The following is a 20,657-nucleotide window of genomic DNA, read 5'->3' as shown; positions in this document are numbered from 1 at the left end:
ACACATTGATCATTCAGTAAGATATTGTTGATTTTCCATGAGATGTATGATTTTTCCTTCCTTCTTTTATCGTTGATTTCCAGTTTCATTCCATTATGATCAGATAAAATGCATGGTATTATCTCTACCCCTTTATATTTACTGAGGGTTGCCCTATGGCATAATATATGGTCTATTTTTGAGAATGATCCATGTGCTACTGAGAAAAAAGTATATTCACTTAATGATGGTTGATATATTATATATAGGTCCGTTCAGTCTAGGTTATTGATTGTGATATTGAGTTCTATAATTTCTTTATTCAGCTTTTGTTTGGAGGATCTGTCCAATGGTGAGAGGGAGTGTTGAAGTCACCCATAATTATTGTGTTGTGGTCTATTTGATTCTTGAACTTGAGGAGAGTTTGTTTTATGAATGTCACACCACCATTATTTGGTGCATAAATACTGATAATTGTTATGTCTTGTTGGTGAATGGTTCCTTTTAACAGAATATAATATCCTTCCTTATCCCTTTTGATTAACTTAGTCTTGAATTCGATTTTATTCCTAATGAGGATGGCCACCCCTGCTTGCTTAGGAGGACTGTGTGCATGGTATGTTTTTTTCCCAGCCTTTCACCTTCAGCCTGTGTATGTGTTTTCCAATCAAATGTGTCTCCTGGACAAAGCATATTGTTGGATTTGTTTTTTTAATCCATGTTACCAGCCTATGTCGCTTTATTGGTGAGTTTAAGCCATTTATGTTTAGAGTTACTATTGATGTATGGTTTGTACTTCCAGCCATGTTTGATTATTTATCTTTCTTTTTTTAAATTTGGTTTGTTTCCTCATGATTAGCTTCCCCCACCCCCTTGCTCTCTGGCTTTACTGAGGTACTTCCCATTGTTGCTTTTGGTTATTGTTTTTCATTTCTTCCTCATGTAGTGTTTTGCTCAAGATGCTTTGCAATGCTGGTTTTCTGGCTGCAAATTCTTTTAGCTTTTGTTTATCATGAAAGATTTTTATTTTGTTGTCATACCTGAAGCTTAATTTTGCTGGATACAAAATTCTTGGTTGGCATCCATTGTCTTTCAGAGTTTGAAATACCTTGTTCCAGGATCTTCTGGCTTTCAGCGTCTATGATGAAAAATCTGTTGTTAACCTTATTGGTTTACCCTTGCATGTAATCTGCCTCCTTTCTCTTGTAGCTTTTAATATTTTCTCTTTGTTCTGTATATTGGATATCTTCATAACAATGTGTCTTGGCATTGGTCTACTGTGATTTTGTATGCTCAGTGTCCTGTATGCATCTACAATTTGTACATCCATTTCCTTTTTTATATCTGGAAAGTTTTCTATAATTATTTCATTCAACAGGTTGTTCGTTCCCTTGGTTTGAACCTCTATACCTTCCTCTATCCCGATGACTCTTAAGTTTGGTTTTTTTATGTTATCCCATATCTCTTGGATGTTTATCTTGTGATTTTTTACCAGCCTTCCTGAGTTGGCTAGACTCTTTTCAAGATGATATATTTTGTCTTCATTATCTGACGTTCTGGCTTCTACTTGCTCCACTCTGTTAGTGATACTCTCATTTGAGTTTTTAATTTGGTTTATAGTTTCCTTCATTTCTAAAATTATTGTTTGATTTTTTTATAATCTCTATCTCCTGATAAAGATGCTTATTTGCTTCTTTTATTTGCTTGTGTATTTCATTTTCAATGAGTTCTTTCATTGTTTGAATTTGCTGTCTCATATCCTCTTTAAGATTCCATTCCATCTGTCTAAGGTATTCCTTGAGTTCTTTATTTGAACATTTTTCTGATGCCTCTAGGTCCTCCTGTATATTTAGGCTGTCCTGCATTGTTTGTAGTCCTTTTCTTCCTTGCTTTTTCATGCTGCTTATGTTACTTCTTGCTCTGTTTTACTGCTGAGTTACTGTTTACTACTATAAATTTATTTGGTTTTGTGTGTCTCTGGGGTCTCTCTTTTGTGATGGGAGACTATGACTAGATATGATGAGTTTTGTTGCACTTTAGTGTAGATTCATTCGTTTCCTAAACTGTGTACAGATTCTGATGTCATTTAGCAGTCTGCTGTTTGGTCTTGGGACTTGTATTTAGGTCGAATGATGTGATGGTATTGAGGTTGGTATCTCTTGGCAACCTTGGAAGTTTGCTCTAATGACGAGGGATATTAACAGGAGAAAGGTCTGGAGTATTTGGAGGAAGTTACGGTCTTGGTAGCACTATATAATGTCTCAGAACATTGACCTATACATATTTAGTAAATTACACATAAACAGTGTCATATTGCTTGGGAGGAAAGGTATTAGAAGGGAAGAGAAGAAGTCACTAAAGAGAATGAGAGTAAACAGATATAATTCCAGGAAAGGGGAATAAGGAAATTGAAAAGAAATGAAAAGACAAAAAAATAGAAAATAAGAAAAGAAAAAATTAAAAAAAAATCAAAAAAGTGAAAATAAAAATAAAAAAGTAATACAAAATTATTTTAAAGTATTAAAATTTAAAAAAAATTAAAATAAAAAAATTTAAAAATGCAGTCTTAGAGTTCAATTAACTTCTATTCCAGTAGGTGGAGCAAACAGCATTTAGACGATTTAAGACTCCCTATGCCTGTGCAGCTGGAGAGGTCAGAGACTTGCTACCTCCGTGCCCGCCGCCATGTTTGCCATGTTCTAGAAATTCTTATTTAAAGTAGTTGAGCTTGAATCTATAGCAATTGACATAGAATGGTATATAAACAGAAACACAATACACAGTTATTTCTTAAGTGTTGAATGCATGTATGCAAACTTCTAACCATTGTCTGATCACTTGAGCAGTCAATTGGGTAGATACCTGCATCCTAAGTACCTAATTTATCATCTAAGGACATGTTTTTCATTCCATTTTTTCCCTCTTTGGTGGTGTGTGAAATAATTTTGGAAGATCAAGAACACCATTTTTCCAATCAAAATAGAACAATTTTTATGTGTGTGTTTAACATCATATATAATGGGAGCTATGGTCAAAAATTTTTTGGAAGCCATCCATAAAGAGAGTTTGGAATAATTAAATGTGATGATACATGTAGACATCTTTGTCTGATACTTGACATATAAGTATTCAGTATCTATTTTTATAAGTATGATTATTACATGTTTTGGTGTATATATTTTAATTAGGACAAGGTAATATTTTTAAATTAAAATATGTATTCTGATAAATGTTACAAACTTCTATCAAGGGCTTCAGACTTGTCCACTGCTCCTGGAAATACATGATCTGTACTTATGAAGTCTAGCTTTATACCTAGTAGAATTTACTTTTTTTTAGGATAATGGTTTTATTATTATTATTATTAGTTGTTCAAAACATTACAAAGCTCTTGATATATCATATTTCATACATTTGATTCAAGCAGATTATGAACTCCCATTTTTACCCTATATACATATTGCAGATTCACATCGGTTCCACATCCACTTTTTTACATATTGCCATACTAGTGTCTGTTGTATAGGAAGGGCAGCAGAATACCTAGTAGAATTTACAAGGCTAGGCTTGTGCAGTTCGTAACATCCAACAGCTCATGGTCATAAATTGAAGCTGGCTAGTATCTTTTGTACTAATGACCTTCCATGTAGGACACCTCTATTCATAAGAGGCACAGTATCAGAATTCTCATCAGTAAATTCAAGGCTTTTTACTTTTTTCCTAGGAGAAAATTCATACATGAAAAAAGGATAAAAGGGCAGGTGTCTTTTTTTCCTCAAGATACTTGAATGCATAAAAGTCATATAAATATTCTATATTTTACAGAAAATATTCTCAGTATTTAACTAATTTCCCTGGTAAATACAGTACTTTAAAAATACCCATTCTTAATTGATTTAGGAGTAACTTTTTGAGCTTTTTGCCCTTGAAGAGGATGTCTTCCTATTGGTATTCCTAATTTGGATTTAAATGAGACCATTCATTTTTCAATGATTTGATCCTTAATGCTTCTTTGCCTAGGAACAGGCTTAAAATACATTAATTCTGCATACTTGAGCACCCACCACAAGATAAATGGATTACAAAAGTTATGCTCATTAATCAAAGTCCCATGGCATGACCAAAGCAAGTACTGACTGTGGTGATTGACACATTAAGACACCCTGGAAAAATGTTCGCTATTCCAAGCCAAACCATCTTCTTAGCCAGATATGTGCTGCTCTCTGCCCTACTAACCCACCAGAAAGCCTTGCATCATCAGACTTCTTTTTTGCATCTTTATTTTCAGTGCTGGCATTTTGTCCCCTAACAGTCACATGTAGGCTATAACCGTTTTCTTCTATCCTTCCTCTGGATCCTAACTTCTGCTGTCTTCTATGCTCACATTGTGCTTCCATAGTTGTGAAACAGGTATCTACGTGGTGTAAAAAACAATTGTAGAATGATGTTCAGAACTTTGAATATCACTGTCTCATAGTATCTGAGTTCATCTTCTAGTCATTCAGAATACATTAGTCTCAGTTCCATACTAAGTGAGTTTGTTTGCTTCACTAAGATTACTAATCTCCCCTTTTAACTGGGAGAAATTCCGAGGCTCCTAGCCTTCTTCAGAAGGCAACAATTAGCTAAGATTGATTCAGATGCTTGTGTCAATGTATCTACTTTCAAAAATATCTTCTGCTTTTGATATGGGATTTTCATTTTCTTAGGGAATGATATAAACTTTTAAAAATAACTTCAATTTAAATTTTAATAATGGATTGATCAACTATTCAGTAAATTATATTATTAGATGCAGTTGGATATAGAAAAATCTCATGAGCTTGGTGATCATTTAAGTACAGGTTTGGAAATAAATCCTCACCTTGAGCATTCACCACACTATCTTTGGTTCTCATTTTGAACGTCACTTTTATCAGAAAGACATCTTTGACTACCTCTATAATTTGAGTGCCTTTTTTTTTTTACTTTCTACTCTTATCTCCTCCTCATCCAACAAAAAAAAATTATCACTTTTTATTAATGATTTCTATTGTCTTTATCCTATTTCAAACTCTGTGAAACCACATGCATTCAAAGTGACATGTGATAAATACATATTTGTTGAATCAATAAGTCTAGAATTTGGATGAAGACGCACCATGAAGCTCAAATCGTAAATCTTTTTTTTTTTCATGTTTCCCTTCCCAATACTTGGTTCTCTCTTGTACTCTTATACTCTTGTTCTCCTTTTAAATTTTAAATCCATTGATCACTAGACAAAGTGGTCTAACTCTAGACCTGCAGTGGGTATAGAATGACAAACGCCTCCAGACTTTACTCATAAACTGGGAGGAGGTTCCAGACAATCAATCAGCCAGGGAGCATACCAGTTCAAGGTTTGGTGGGGGCTGCCTCACCAGGAAGGAAGCCTCTAACCCTGTATGTGTGGTTGAAACAGAGACAGAAACGCAGCTCCTCCATTGACAATTAGTTCTAGAATATTTGCAGTTGTGGATACACCTTTGTGACACATCAGGCATTTACACATCTACAAAATGTGACCTGGTCTTGGGTGGGTGTGATGGTGATTAGAAACATATAAATGGGAGCTATGAATAGAAATGCATGGCAGAGATGTAAGAAAGTGTGATGCATGCTGAGGAGTTCAACCTTAGCAATTGCATTTGAAGAATATCTGTTATTGAGAACATGACAACTTATCAGCCACTAATTGAGAATTTGATTAGCCAATCTATAATTTGCTACCTTAACTGTCTACAAAATATTTCACTATAAGATTTTAAATGAATTTTGAAATTACTCATGTTAATTAAATTTCTTAGGCAGTCCCTTGAAATCATAATATTCTTTTATTATAGCAAACTGAAAGTTATTTAAAGAGAAAGGCCACTGCACATAGAAAACTGATGTACATTGCATGCTTAATTCATGTGACAGTACACCATATAAATCAAATTGTTATTACATTTTGCAATATAATAGATTTCTTAATGAAGAAACAGATAACCCTTGCAAATATGTGTTTTTATTCTCTAGGTATTTGAAGTTTTAAAAAAGTGTGCAGGATATGTTATTTAAACAAGTCTAAATTGTCACCCATGGAAAGTACTATATTGTGTGGACATACTAAATTTATACTTTATAATAAATTCATGTATCCATTGTCTAATTCATGTAAACATATAACATGGACACTAAAATAAACAAAGGGCAAAAGTAGAAATAAAAGATGAGCCTATATTACTTTATAAATAGAGAAGGATGCATCCCTTCATTCATTTAGCAAATATGCATTGATAAACTTTGTGATATTGCTGCTGTCTCCTTGTAGATTATATTTATTTTTTTATTGGTGGGAATCAACTTATTTTACACTCATTTTGAAAAATAGGAATCTCAGAAGAGACAACTGTAATAGTCTGCTAGTTTTCACCCTCCTGCAGTACACATCTAGACTATACTTCCAATCACCCCAACTCAAGAGGTAGAGGTGCCCAGATCACTGAGATCTGGATAGTGGAATGAGAGTATCTATCAGTGAATAAATATGTCTGATCCATTAAAATTTCCTCACTTTTGTGCATTTTCCCCCTTTTTACCAAAAGCTCAGATTATGGTAAGTCCTAGGAGATGAATAATAATGGATATTTTTGTCTTTGAGACACATGGAGCCTTTCACCTATAAGACAAACCTTGCCTCGGTTACATTAAAAATACCTTGGCGTGTTTGTAATTATATGATTAGATGTTCACCTACCACTAGCCACCAAAAGTCTATTTTGGAGGTAGTAAAATGCAGTCATTGAGTACATAGACTCATTAGACCACATGGCATTGACATGATTCTTTCAGTTATGTTGTTTATGAATTTGTCTAATATTCCTCATTAGAAAATGGGGTAATAATAATAACCACCCTTTAGGGTGGTCAGAAAAATTGAAAAAAAAGTTTCTATACACACAAGCGCGCGCGCACACACACACACACACACTCACTCTTAACTAGACCCTGGTAAAATATGTGTTCGGTTCAGGATATCGGCTATTTTTTTTTAAATCATTCTTCAGAGGATCCTTTACAATCTGGGTAGAAAGCATAGGTGGACTCATGGTGGGGAAAAAAAATTGAAAACTTCCATAGACTTGAGCAGGCTGTCTGGCAGAGGTGGAGCATAGACTACAAGTGAAGGTCAGAAATTTGCCACCAGGTGGGAAAATTAACAATTCTACTGACTTCTTCATTAGATGCTATGTGGTCTTCTACTCACTGAGGATCTCTATACTTCAAAAATTCTGATATATACCTTGTTATAGGGAATAAACTCACAACTGAACTTGGTGAGGCACAAGTTTTTCTGAAAAAGATGATGCAAATAATATGAAAGGCACGCGCGCGCGCGCACACACACACGCCTTTGGCAAAGGGAAAAATGGACTCCACAGTACCAGAATCATGAAGAGAAAACATGAAACCCAGAATCTCCCAGGAAAGGGTCAGGGTTTGGCAGTTTTGGAAGTCGCAGCAACCAGCAGGAACAATACCAACAACCCTGCCATTTCTTCCCCTGCTCTATCAGAATAAAGAGACTGGAGATGTCTTCAAGAAAGGCACCAACAGTATGAACAATATTGCATCATTTTTACTAGTCAGAATGGTGTGCTCGTGGGTACATTGTCCATTCCTGGTGCATCAGGTATAATTACAAGAAAGGGGGACATTTCGCATCCATCTTGAGATAAATGGTGGACTGCCTTATAATAATTATAGCAATGTATTTAACACTTATTTCTTTGAAAGTAACCCTTGGTCCATAAAATATAAATGTTCCTATTGTGTTCTCACTTATTAATTTTTCTACAAGGAAGCAAAGCACTTTAATATCATTTCTATTAACTACTGTGACAGCATTTATCTGTACCATCCTGGTTCTGGAAAGTCGAATGAATTTTTTATATTCCTTATTTTAATTTGACTAAAATTATTTAAAGTGTTTCTAATGAATATCTTTCTATTTAGATCTTATTATGACGGATTTCCCTCGTGAGGTGTTTGAACTCTTTCAGACTCATTTAGGAAAAAAAAAAAAAAAGGGAAGTAAGTGGAAAATGGTAGGAAGCTCTGGGCTGGGAAAAAGAACTCAGTTGAAGCTACCAGTAACATACATGGTAAAGACTGTGGCCCCACACAATGCCTTTGAGCTCAATTTCAAAAGATGGCCAAAGGATAAATTTTGTCCAACAGCATTTAATTTTCTAGTGAAGTACTGCTGTTTCATCTGAGATTCAATCACATGGTGTGGCTACATTATCTGAGCATAAAAAATCAGAATCATTCCTAGGATTTTGCTTAAACCTTCGTCAAGGAGACCTCCTCCTCCTCTGAGATGCATACCTATAAAGATTGTACCAGCTGAGCTGCTTCCAGCAGTCTTTGCCTGAAGAGAAGTTTACTGCAGGGGAAAGCAAAGTTAAAAGATAAAAGGAAGCAAAATTGTGTTTTCATTAAATAATATGACCTCCTGGATCCAGATGTCCTTGTATCTAACTCATCTGTGGATGCTCTGATTACATCAGTGATTCTCTCACTGTGGTCTTCAGAACAGCAGCAGCTGCTGCACCTGGAGACCTGCTAGAAATACAAATTGCCAACCTCCGCCAAAATCTACTAGCAAGATGCCATCCATTTCCCTGCAAATTAAACAAATGCCAAATGTCTGCTTTGATATAAAGAGAACAACTAAGAACAGAACAGGAAGGAAGAGCATGTGGAAAAGACTACAGATAACAAAGACGAATGGGGGGAGAGAAACGGAGAGAGAAGGGAAAGCATATGGAAATGGTAGGAGACCTTCAAGGATACATAAAATTACAAGAGGCTATGAGGGGCAAGGGGGAGGGAAAAAAAAAGGGAGAGAATTGAACAACAGCAGGGGAGATAGAGAGGGAAGATGGGAGGGGAGGGGAGGGGTGATAGTAGGGGTTAGGAAAGGTAGCAGAATACAACAGACACTAATATGGCATTATGTAAAAATGTGAATATGTAACAAAAAAAAAAAAATCTACTAGCAAGGGTTTAAAGAAGCCCTCAATAAGGGTAACCCAGATGCCTGCTTAGTAAACAATAGAATCGGGGTTCTACAGTTTGAGCACCTCAAGATTACATTAATTCTGCTTCATTTGCTTGTTTAATTTCATGTATAACCAAGAAAATAATTCCTGATTACAAAGAGGCACTCTTACTGATTTGCCATGCTATTCATCTATCCTATTTAATCATCCATTCAACAGAACATACCAAGCAGTCAGACCCCACACCATGTGGCCTCCAGATGCTGAGAGTAGAACATAAAAGACTTTCTAATTTCAAAGAATTTACAAAATAAAAGATAACTAGGGACAACAAACACTCAGAATGTCACTTTTCTACATCCTTGATGTTCACTGCTAAAACACTATCACAGTCCTTCAAATAAAGCAGGTCAATAAGGCAGTACTGATCTAATGGAACTTACTCAAGGTGATATACCAGCCCTCCCCAGAAGTACTAGTGAAGTACTAGTGAAATTGAAACAAATTTATTATTTAAATATAACATAGAAATTTTATTTTGATATAATATAGGTTGAGACACATATAAAGAACCTGTTAACTATGAGATAATATATATATTTTTATATTCTTGGAATCAATATCCTTTATACTATATTATGTATGTGTTTGTATATACATCTCCATAGTATTTGGATAGGTCTTCATTTGGAATTGCATTTCATTTACTTTGGATAAGTTTTATGTAGAGTAAAATGGCAACTTTGTTTTAACCCAATAATTATACATGTTAATGGGATTCAGGGTAATATTTCCATTCATTCATAAGGCATGAACTGACTTCCAGTTCCATCATTTTTCCTGTAAATAACGGAATTATATTCTTATGGCTGAATAGTACTCTATTGTATACATGTATATTTTTAATCCCTTCATCTGTTGATAGGCACCTAGGCTTATTCCATATCTTAATTATTGTGAATGGTGTTGAAATAAACACACAGGTGCACATTTCTCTTCTGTATGCCAATTTCATTTCCTTTGGGTATATATGTAGAAGTGGGAATAGCTGACTCATATAGTAATTCTATTTTTAGTTGAGTATGATGTTGGTTATGGTTTTGCCATATATACCCTTTATTATGCTGAGATGTGATTCTTTTATACCAAATTTATTGAGGGCCTTTAAAGTGAAGGAATGATGAAATTTATCAAATGGTTTTTCTGCCTCTATTGACATGATATGATTTTTTTTCATTGCATTTATGTGATGTATTACACTTTTTGATTTACATATGTTGAAGGATCATTGCATCCCTGGAATGAAATACCAATTTGATTATGGTGTGTGCTATTTTTGATATATGGTTAAATATGATTTTCTAATATTTTGTTGAAGAATTTTGCATATGTTCATCAGGGATATTGCTTTCTTATTTTCTTTTTTCTGTACTTGTCTTATTTTGGTAATAAGCTAATTTTGGCTTCACAGAATGAGTTTGGAATGGTTCTGTGACTTCCAATTCTATGGAATAGTGTGAGAACATTTGGCATTAGTACATTAAATATTTGGTAAAACTTAGCAACAAAGCCACCCAGTCCTAAGCTCTTTCTTTGTTGGAAGATTTTTATTACTACTGTTCTAGTCTCGTACTTTTGTTTCAATTATGGTAGGTCTCATGCATGTAGAAAATTATCCATTTCTTCTAGGTTTGAAAATTCGTTGCCATAAATATTTTCATCATAATCCCTAAAGGTACTTTGTGTTTCTGTTGTGTGATTTGTAGTGTTTCCTGTTTCAACTCTGGTTTTATTTGGGTATTTTCCCCCTTGAATAGTTTAGCTAACAGTTTGAGAGTTTTACATATTCAATGAACCAATTCTTTATTTCATTGATCTTTGCATTATTTTGGTCTGTATTTCATTTTTTTTCTGCCTTATTTTTGTTTCTTTTACTAATTTGGAGTTTGGTTTGTTCTTGATTTTTATATACCCTGAGATGTATCATTAGGTTTTTTATTTGAAATCTGTTTTATTGTTGTTATTGTTGTTGTAGACACTCAGTGTTATGAACTTCCCTTTTAGAAGAGCTATTGGTGCATTCCACAGGTTTCAGTAGGTTTCCTTTTTTAATATTTATTTTTTGTAGTTGTACACAATAATTTTTATGTGGTGCTGAGGATCGAACCTAGGGCCTTGCACATGCAAGATGAGTGAGCGCTCTACTACTGAGCCATAACTCCAGACCCATGGTTTCCATTTTTTAATTTTTTTTTGTGTGTGTGATACTGGGGATTGAACCCAGGGCCTTGTGCATATGAGGTAATCACTCTACCAACTGAGCTATATCACCAGCCCCTGCATTTTCATTTGTTTCAGATGTTTTAATTTTTCTTCTGACAACCTCACTGGACTACTGCTCATTCAAAATTGTGTTTTACAGTCTCCATATATTTGTATAATTTCTGAAATTTCTCTTGTTGACTTCTAGTTTGATTCCATTTTTATCAGTAAAAAAAAGACGAGAGTTTAGTTTTTTTTTCAATTTTTTCAGATGTTTTTTATGGGCTAACATATTGTGTATCTAGAGGAATTTCCATATACTGATGAAATGATTGTGTTTTGTAGCTCTTGGATGGAATATTCTGTAAATTTCTATTAACTCTATTTAATCTGTTGCATAGTTTGACTCTGATTTTCTTTCTTTTTTTTTTTTTTTTTTTTGGTCTTGATGATATGTCCATTGTGGACAGTAGGTATTGAAACCATCTACTATTAAGGTTTGAATCCTAAATGTCCCTCAAAGCCATGTGTTTAAGGCTTAGTCACCAGATTATGACACAATTGAAAGATCATACATGCCTCCATCAGAGGTGGAGGCTGGTGGAAAGAAGTTAGATTGTTGGGATGTGCCCCTGAAGAGAATACTGAGACCCTTGTCCCTTCCTTCTCTCTGCTTCCTGGCCACCATAAAGTGAGTAGTTTTGCCCTCGCCACAGGCCAAAAAACAATGGAACCAACTTACCAGGGATCTGAAATCACCATCTAAAATCAACTGTTCCTCCTTTATAAACTTTTTTATCTCAGATTTTTTTTATTGTCTTAGAGTCTGTCTCTCCCTTTAGGTCTAATAGGGTTTTTTATACAAACTTGTATGCTCTGCCATTATGTACCTACAGATTTATAATTACTTTATCTTATTCATTGAATCATTGTTCAATTATTTATTTTGCCTCTTCTTAGTTTTTATTATAAAGTCTTTTTTTTTTTTTTTTTTTTTTTTTTAGAAATAAATAAGTATAGCTACTCCTGCTTCCATTTGCCTGGCATACTATTTCATATCCCCTGAATTTAGTCTCTGGGTGTTTACTAATGAAGCCAGTTTCTTGTTGATGGCATATTTGTGGGTCTTTTTTTTATTTAAAAAAAGTTTTAATCCTTTCAGCTGGTCTGTAGCTTTTAATTGGAGAATGTATTTTATTTATTCATAGTTATTATCATTGACTTTCTTATTCATTTTGAATATCTTGTTCTTTCCTTTTTATTCATCTTTGTGGTTTGATGGTTTACTGTATTGATAATATTTCCTCCTTTTCTATTTCTCTTTGATGTACCTACTCTTATAGTTGGGTTTATTCACATGCTATCATAGTGGTAGTTAACATTTTTCCACTCGAGTGTAGGAGTCACTAAAGTATCTTCCATAAGATTGGTCATGATGGCTTATCTTGGAATGTCTTTATTTCACCTTCATTTCTGAAGGATAACTGTAGTGGGAATAGTATTCATGGTCACGTATGTTTTCTTTTAGCACTTGAAATACATCATTCTATTACATCCTGGCCTGTAGAGTTTTGTCTGAGAAATCTGCCATCATTCAAATGGTATTGCCCTTAAACTTCATGCTTGCTTTTCTCTTGCAGATTTTAGAATTGTTGTTGTTGTTGTTGTTCTATGCTTATGAAATTTGGATATACTATGCAGTGGTGAAAGTCTTTTCTGGTCATCTCTATTTGAGGTTTAACAAGCTTTCTGTACATGGATGTCCTTGTCTTTCCTAAAATTAGATATATTTTCTGATATTATTTCATTGAATAGGTTTTCCATGCCTTTAACCTTTACCTCCTCACCTTTATATATTCCAATTATGTGGATATTTGTTCATTAAGTTGTACCCTAAAGATTCTGAAGTTTCTCTTCTTTGTCTTTTATTCTTTGAGAATGGAATATTTCAAAAGACCAATTTTCTTACTGAAATATTTTTACTACTTCATTTACTCTGTTCTTGATATTTTCACCTGAATGTTTTGTTTGACATATTAAATCATTCACTTTCAAAATTTGTTTAGTTCTTTTTCAAAATATTTTTTGGTTAAATTTCTCATTCATATCTTGCATTGTTTTCCTAATTAATTTAGTATTCATCTGTATACTCTTCGATCTTACTGACCTTTAAAAAAGATAATTCATTTGGAATTCTTTGTCAAATATTTCATCAATCTTGATTTTTTAAAAAAATCTCTTACTAGAAAATTTCGAGTTTTTTGAGATGTCAAATCTCATAAAATTTTGGATTTTTTGTAATGTCACATCTCATAAAATTTTGAATTTTTTGAGATGTCATATCTCAGCTGTCTTGTGTGACTACTTTGAGATTTGCTCATCTGGTGGATCAGAGAGCTCTACCACTTTTTATGGGGTAACCTTCTTAATGAGTTGTTTCTCCAGAAGATGTGTCTTGGAATATTGGGCTTCATGCAATATTCACTTTATTACCAGATGAACACCATGATATAAGTTCTTTGGACACAGTGTATAATGTGTGAGAATTGAAGAGGTCCACTGTCTGCAAGAGTGAGGACATTCTAGCAGTTCAGGTAGGTGTGGTATGGGTAGCAGAGTGTGTGGGTTGTGTATTGTGTGGCTACTCTCTCAATGGGAGCATTGCTTCCCCCCTTGCAGTTTCCTCAGACACTGCTGATGTTGGGTCTGTTACTTGTAAGGATTTCTAGTACTGGTTACATTAAGGGTGGTGAGAAGCCTGAAGCCCTTGTCCTCTAAACAACTAATGGTGCAGGATCTGGAGCTTTTCAGGGAGAAGTGATGGCAAAAACCACAGCACCCACTCTGTGGCATTCACACCCAGTTCTGACAGCAGAGCATGGTCAGACAAGGTAAACAGTGGGACCCAGGTAGGTGTAGTGACAGGAGGAACTGTGACATTCCTTCTTCCTGTTACTGTGAGAGTGCCTTTCAAGGAGTAGGATCTTGGATTCGCAGCTGTGGGAACCTAGATATAGTGTGACAGCTGATGCTTTTCTCCCCACAAGTCTCTGAGCTATCGGGCTTTCCAAGAAGGAAGAAAGAGCTGGACACAGACAAAACCAGACAGAGTTTCTCTCTGGACTGAATTAGGTCATATGCTCTTGGATTGGGGGCAACAGCTGGGGATCATGGGGTTGCATACCCCTACAGGTAGAGAAATGGAACTAGAATTTTTTCCCCATCTTGTTAGTGACAGTCACCTGTGTGTGGCGCTGATGTGGAGGAGTAGCAGGAACATGTGGGAGAATGCCTTCAGTTCTGGCACTGGAGTAAATCTATACATGACTGGCCATGCCCTAGACTCGGAGAGCAAACTCCCTGATATCTCAATCACTGAAATCAGTGCCCTCCATTCCCCTTTGTATTACAACCCCTCCCCTCCCCTCCACAGGGCTCCCATCATGTTACACCACTGAGCCAACTTTGGTTTCTGAGGTAGCTAAAGCTGAGCTAGTGAAATAGAATGCATCCCAGACATGCAACATGCAAGGGTTTTCACCCACTAGAGCAATCTGAGTTCAAGTAATAGTTCCCTTCTCAAGATGGCTCCCAGCTATAGCACTTGGTAGTTTGCTGAGGGATAATGTGAAATCATTTCTAAAGCAAGGCTGCTGTGTGGAGTTACTTATTTAAGTGGGCTGCAAACCAATGAGAATTGTGGAACTTCCCAATAGCTAGGATTGCCAATATCCACACTTGAACTCTCACCCTTACCTCTATAGAGGGAAGACTTCCTCTCCCCAGGTTTTGGATTCAGATGGAAAGTGTCAAGATATTTTGTTTCTGATTATGTTATTGTCCCAGCTTTCTGGATGTTTCGAGGTTCCAGTTTCTATCTTACCAATTTCCAGGGTTCTGATGGTCACTTATCTCAAAATGCAGCCACATATCTGTTGTTTTAGCTCTTTGTGGAGGAACAGGTGAGCACTGGATGCCTCTATTTAGCCATTAGACACCTACAATGTCAACTTTCTGGATATTGATAAGAAAGAATAATTCTTTTCACATGCATCCTCTGCAACCATGTGACATTCTAAATAAGCACTGAGTTTGTAATTTGACAAAAGTTTCAATGTAAATTTGCTTGGAAGTACCTGAATGAGAGGACAGATTTTCAGGTTTTATAGATCCTGTTAAGAGGATAACCACTGGGCATTTTTCACCAAGTGAAAAATGTTCATGGGACCTAATGGAAAAAACACGAGACTATATATAGTTGTAAAATAAAACTCTGGCAACAGTATAGATGGGTTTAAATGTATCAGAGCACTATGCCTGTAATCCCAGGTACTCAGGAGACTGAGGGAGAAAATTGCAAGTTTGAGGTTTATCTGGGCAGCTTAATAAGACCTTTTTTCTCAAAATAATAGGGGGCTGGAGATGTAGTTCATTGGTGAAATGCTTGTTTAGTATGCACAAGGCCATGGGTTCAATCATCAGGACCATTAAAAAAAAAAAAAAAAAAAAAAAAAAAAAAAAAAAGGAAAAAGGAAAAAGACTTGGTGAACAGGACAGTTAATTGCCTTTGGTTGCTAACGGAAAGAATAAGATAAATGAGTGAATAATCGAGTACTGTGTGCTTTTTTTAGAGTTCTTTTCATTCACATGTGTATATAGAGCTGTATATACTCCATAATCTTTTAGAACATTCAGGACTCCTTTCACCATTGTGCAAGGTCAAGGTGATGGTGATTTCAGGTTCCCAGGATGTATTTGATTTTTAATATATTTTACTTGTCAGTGGACCTTTATTTTATTTATTTATATGTGGTGCTAGGAATCAAACCCAGTGCCTCACACATGCTAGCCAAATGCTTTACCACTGAGCTACAACCCAACGCCCACCAGGAGGTGCTTTTAATTCAGTGGTTCTTGAGGGTACAGGATGGAGACCAAAAGTAAAGACGCAAGGGGCTGGCAGCAGAGGATGTAAAGGGTCCCTTAATCTCTTATGATTTTTCCATTCGGACTTCTCTGACCTAAAAGACTGACAGGAGAAGGTAATTTAAAGATGACCTATTATAAAAAAAAATACAAAATAACTTCCCCAGAAAGAATGTTATAGTCCAAATTTTAGATAACAAAGGAAGAATGAAAGTTAGAATAATATGACAGTATTCCAGTTACAGAAGAAGGCACAGGAGTCAAACAAGGGCTAACTACATAGTAAATTTGACTGGTATTTTTTTTATGGAAATAATATAACGTAGCATTGATCAGGTAATCTTACTTAAGATTGCTAGCTGACCCATGGGCATCATGTTTGATACTGTGAGCTTTCTGCATCAGTATCCCCTTTAATACATAGTGATGGTTTATGGGGTATGGGGGATTTGGGGGTGATAAAAAATGTTCTACTTTCTGGAACTATGTAGTGTGATGGTTCCAAAACATTGTGAACATATTCAATGTATGGAACTGCACACTGAAAATGGTTGAAATGGTAAATTTTATTTGTATTTTACTGTACATACAAATAGTTATATAAAATAAAGCCATCCAGTTTTAGACCTAAACTTTAAAGGGTCTAAGATATTACCCTATGGGCATGATCACAAAGTAAACTCAAACTGTGTTATATATTTATAGAAATGTGTTATATATTTATATAAATACTATAAGTACTAGATGCCTTAGTCTGCCATGGCGCAATGTACTGAGAGATCCAGATGTTACCTTTACATGCAGGGGCGGGTCACACCACAGAAGAGAAACTCCAAAATTTAAAAGTTTCAGAATGTAGAGAGGAGTCACTGGCATACCTGCGGTGACTCACCCCCACCCTGTGGAAAGAGACCTTATCTTTCACTCTGACTTGTCAACACATCCTCTAATCCTCTCTTGAGGAAAAGTTCTCCCCCTGAGAAGTAAGCAAGTGTCCAGAGGGATGAGGGAGGTGTTCTAGACTCTAATCTCTAGGCTCTGAGCAAATGGCCTTTGGGGAGAAAATCTTCTCTAGGTTTACATATTTTCTATCTTTACATCCTTCTGATCCCCATGGTTCAGAAGAAATATAGGGGGAAAAAAACAGCATCAACGCTAACCAAAAAGAAGGAAAAAAAATCTATATTACCAATTTTGTTTCTATCTCTGCACTGCCAGGGAACTTATTACCTTCTGTGGCTGCTATTCAATCTTGAACCTATTTTTTTTCCTTTTGGATATATATCGTGTGTGTGTGTGTCTGTGTGTGTGCAAACATACATACATGTATCCTTTTGATTATAAAGAGGTCATAAAAATAACAATCTATTGTAGAAATATAATATGTAATAGTATTTAACGTACAGATTAATATTAGCAGTGTCTAGTATCTAATATAAAGACTAGTATTTAATAATTTATAGGGATAACTGCTTAATATGACATTAATTCCAAATACTATGCAAAGTTTTATTTTACTTCCTTGTTTCATTTCACAATAAACATATTGATGAAATTCAGGGGTTATTTCGCTTCAAAGTTTATTTGTGCTTAAGCATAATAAACTTCACAGTTTTACTTTGGAAATATGAGCAGTATATTTGTCTTTGAAAAGTCTAGCCCCAAATGGAAATTTCAGCACAGTTCTGAATTTATCTTTTTTTTTTTTTTTTAAAGAGTGAAAAGAACTTATGGATATAGCTCAGTGATAAGGCTCATGTTTAACTTGTGCAAAGCCCCTGGGTATAGTCTCCAGGGACAGGGATGGTGGGGAGTGGAGAAAAAGGAAAGTGAAGAGTGGCACTGTACCAGTAAGAAAAAAAAATACAAAATTAGTAAACAGACAGTTTTTCTGACTCAAGTTGTCTAACTCTCTAAGTCATTTCTTTCAATAGTCTGTTAAAATAGAGGTAGTATCTGCCCTCAAATTAAGGTTAGGATTACAGGACACAAGCCTAGAATTCTGAATTGGGATTCCACATTGAAGATTGCTTTCTAGAGTTCTTGTTTCTCTGCTATTTCTCTCACCCTGGAGGGAGAGACAGAAACTATTAAGAGACGTGTCATCCAGAAGTGGGGACACCTGACACCTTGGCATGGGTTTCTAACTTGAGTAATAATACTTTCCCTGTCTGAACTTCATTTGTTCCACTCACATTTGAGACTGCTTTCTCATAGAAAGAGGATGATCTAAGATACCCAATTCTTGATCCAGATGTTCCTCCTTCAATAAGTGAATAACCTTATTTTTAAGAGGGAAAAGGGACAGCGCTTGTTAGGAGTAAAGCAATGCTTCCATATGATGAGAACAGACCAGTTGGAATGATTTAGGCTAGATAAAAAGAAGTTAGCAGGTCTTGACTGAAGTGTGCAGGAGTATGATGTGTAAAATAAGAACTGTTCATACTTTCTACTCTGTGACCTAAAGTCATAGATTAGGACAATTTTAGCAATCCATAAGAACAAAGTGTTTCTAGGTCATTTGTTAGCTATTCTCACAACATTAACATTTTCCTTCTCTTTTACGTTCATGAGAAAAGACACTAAATGCTTCAGTGATCTTCAAAGTCAGAATGAACTGGGACAATGAGAGGGGGATTAGGACTGTTTTAAAGGACCTACACATAAATATAAAGACTATTACTTCCTAAGCAAACTTGTCTGTGTTCTATATGAAATCTCATTTAATGCTTACAATTTTCTTTACAAATAGAAGATAAAAAGCAAATGTCTTTTATGCGAGGCAAGCACTCTACCAACTGAGCCCACAAATGTCTTTTATGGATGAAATTTGTAATTTATCAGAAGAGAAATGATTCCATTCAAGATGCCTCATCCATTATGCTGTAGAAATAAAAATGTGACATAGGTCAGTTTGAGGACCAGATCTAGAATCTTTAACACTGAATATTAACAAATGAGCTATGGTTCAGGCTCCACTTTGAAGTGGCCCAAAGTGAAACTACATAGTCACTTGGAAGTTGAACAATACTTCTTTAATAAGTGGGATTCAATCCTTGAGAGCTTAAGAGGGAAGGAAACCTGTTTATGAATAAGTTACAAAAATTTAAAATTTTCAAAAAGAAAATTTTTCTAATCTTTCCCTAAGAGGATGCTTCCATGAGGTCTTAATATTGAACCATACATCTTCTTTATAGACCTGGTCAAACTTCAAGATTATGTAATTTTATGTTTTGTGCTTAAATCTATCATCTACCAGACTTTAAGATCCAGGAGGGGTTAAGACTGCATCTGTTGGCTTCATCAGTGTGTTTCTAGCTTCCAGCATATTTCTTTGTAAAGGTAACATACAAGAAATAATAGCCTTTTAAAGGAGAAAACAAGAAAATTTTTAACTAACCAAAGAAATTATTTTTTAGAGGACAGTAGCAACGTATAAGTGATGAGACACATCAAGAAAGATAGGTTTCAAGGTTAGTTTTCTCTTTATTCCACATAAATGTCATTGAATAATTTATTGAGTCCAAAGGGGTTATTTTATAAATAGTTGCTCTAATAAAGAAAATGTTAGAGCTTCCATATCAGTCAATGGCATATCATCTCTGTGCCTGAAAGTGTCTGTGGAAGAAGTAGTAAAGGCAAGTAGCCTAAAATCTATATACTCTTTACCAGGAAACAGACAGGTGATCCCATCTACTATCCTCCTCGACAGCATAATAACTGAGCCAATGAGCAAATAGGCTAATGATATTTGTTAGGAAAGGGTTCTCATTCATGGAGTGAAGATGGCTCTGGCTAAAGGTACTACATAATAGGAAAAGAAGAGAAGGCAGAATTGTCATTTATGAATCTAAGACAGGCCTTCCTTTACAGTATCCCCCAAATCTGGGTATAAAATGGAGATGATTAACAGTCTGAATGCCTTCTACTGTGTAAGATGATAACCACTCTCTATAAGAGAAACCTTATCTATTCTGAAAATGGCACACGGGGTGGGAAAGAACTAATGAGTTGCCTTGAGTTCCTAGACCTCTGTCTGCTGCTCCTGAGCATCTTGTCTGATTTTTGGACATCATTTTGTAGGTTTATTTTTAATTCATTTGCGTGTTTTGATGATCAGATGCTTCCTGTTTCCTCACTGTGACCCTCTTCTTCCTAAGCATATTTTACTTGGAGGTGTCCATGTGAAATATTAGAGACCTTGGCCAAAGACATTAAAGAGCAAAAAAAAAAAAAAAAAAAAAACACTCTTCAGGGTAATTATTTTGCTTACTTGACAAAATAAGATACACTAACTGGAAAGTATCTTTGTCCTTACCTCTGTTTTCCTATAATGTATATGTGATCATTTAAGCAGGTGCTGTCTTATTACCATAAAGAAATAAACTATTAAGTCTAACTTTGAAGTAGACATCAGCC

This window comes from Spermophilus citellus (assembly GCF_964194105.1).
Source record: "Spermophilus citellus genome assembly, chromosome: 15".
Taxonomy (NCBI): Eukaryota; Metazoa; Chordata; class Mammalia; order Rodentia; family Sciuridae; genus Spermophilus; species Spermophilus citellus.
The sequence above is the reverse complement of the archived record's forward strand: the minus strand, read 5'-3'. Positions refer to the sequence as shown.